This window comes from Netta rufina (assembly GCF_964035555.1).
Source record: "Netta rufina genome assembly, chromosome: Z".
Taxonomy (NCBI): Eukaryota; Metazoa; Chordata; class Aves; order Anseriformes; family Anatidae; genus Netta; species Netta rufina.
Window position 1 is genome coordinate 74,843,021 of NC_140126.1, and position 1,952 is coordinate 74,844,972.

Consider the following 1,952-nt stretch of genomic DNA (forward strand, 5'->3'; position numbering starts at 1 on the left):
TTGTAATTTTCAAGAAGTGAAAGATGGTTGCTTTATAGACTTCATATGCAGCTCAGAAGGGGCTCCAAACACAGCTGCATTTGTTTATAATATACTTTTATTTTTTAAGAGGATGCATCTGAGATACTGTATGCACTTGAAGACCTTGTGCTGCATAGTTAGAAAATTTAACAAAAGCTATGAAATCGGTGTATTGCAGTTTTTCTCTCTCATGCTTTTCTAGGCTTTAGAAATCATAGGCTGTAGATGGTTTGCAAATAAACACTGTTGAAGAAAGCTTCCACACGTATATTAATAATAATAATAAAAAAATCCACAAATAGATGGCTGGTTACAGAGGGGCAAGTATAGGGCAAATCTTCTGTGTTATGTTTGTTCTGCATTTTGGCCATATCTGACATTTAACTGCAATATTTCGTATTCTTTTATCTCTGATACTCAAGGATCACACAAATGCTTTACAAACATAAGTGGGTTAAGTCTCAAAATATTTCTGAAAATAAGATTCATACATGCCTGACATCTATTCCTACAGTCTGTAAGTTTCTTACCATTCGTATTATCATACTTTTTTCCTGAATCAAATGCAATCATCTTAGCAGGGTTCTTACTGGACCTTTCTGCTCTCAGACAGTGGTTTCTACTTGGAATTATGTATGTTCTTCATATTTGTCAATTCAGTGAATGTAACTCAAAGTTTACTAAAAGAAAAAATCTTGCTGCTTGTTCTGAACAAGGGCAGAATTGTAGATTAGTTTCACAAAAAATAAATAAATAAATATATATATATATATATATATATATATAATTATTTTTATTTACAAGGGATATAATCTGATTTCAGGAGCTGCGGAGTGCCTATTGATGTCTAGCGGAGAGACAGCATAACCGAGAGTTAAGTTTGCCAATATATCCCTGATTCATGAACTGCTCCTTTATTGCTCATAGATACTGTACCTTTTAAAAGATGAACACACACAAACACACACAAAAAGAACCCATTTTTAATGCCTTCTTGGAGGCTTCTACAAATATGTTTTCAAAATTTTGTTTTCTCCACTAAGTTCATTTTTTAGGGACATTTAAACCTTTCCTGCTACAATTTGTAAAGGTTGATAAGCCCAAAATTATTAAAAACCCCTTTGCCAAGGCATACTAACAAACAAGGCTGTCGTAAGTTGCCGAGTCCCCCCTGTTGTTTTCTGTCTGAGCTATGTTGAGTGTTTTATCAGAGAAAGGAATAAGAAAAGGTTTCAGATTTGGCTCATAGCCCCTAATTGTCCACAATTATTCAAAGTGTATTAAAGGACATGTATTACTCAGGTTGGTAGAGCTTGATGGTGAACCCGGGGAAGGTTTCCAGGCTGATTTCCATAAATACCATAACTTCTCCACACTCACCATAGGCTTGGCACTCAAGGTCTGACATCCAAGCTCTTGCTGAGGCTAACAAGATACAGCCAGCATTTCTGGCTGGAGCTCCTGGCTGGCTCTTGCATACTTGCTCTGCACATGTGGCTCGGTCCTGTGAAGTACTGATGGTTTTCTTCTCCCTGAGAAGTCAGTGGAAATATCCTTGCCTAATGTGCCTAGCAGTTTTGAGGATCAAGCCCACAAAAAATGCTATTGTTTGGAGACTGAGTTGTGGTAAGCCCCGCTTTTGTACCATAAGTTCATTACTATATATGTTCACATTTCCCCACAGTTCCTGCTGAAGCATACTTTGAACAGCAAGCCCCCATGTTTTATTTGTTCAATCTGGTGCTAGTTTAGAGACATTTTGTTTTGTTTAGGTTTTGTTCTTCCCCACGGGGTATGGCCTAACTTTCACTAGAAAGGAAAGTAAGAATGGTTCCAGGATGCCGTGCGTCAAAAATCAGCCACATGAACTTAGGCTCTGTGTCTAAAGCATCTGTCCCTCAACAAGGGGAGTAAAATTCTTAGATAAAGAA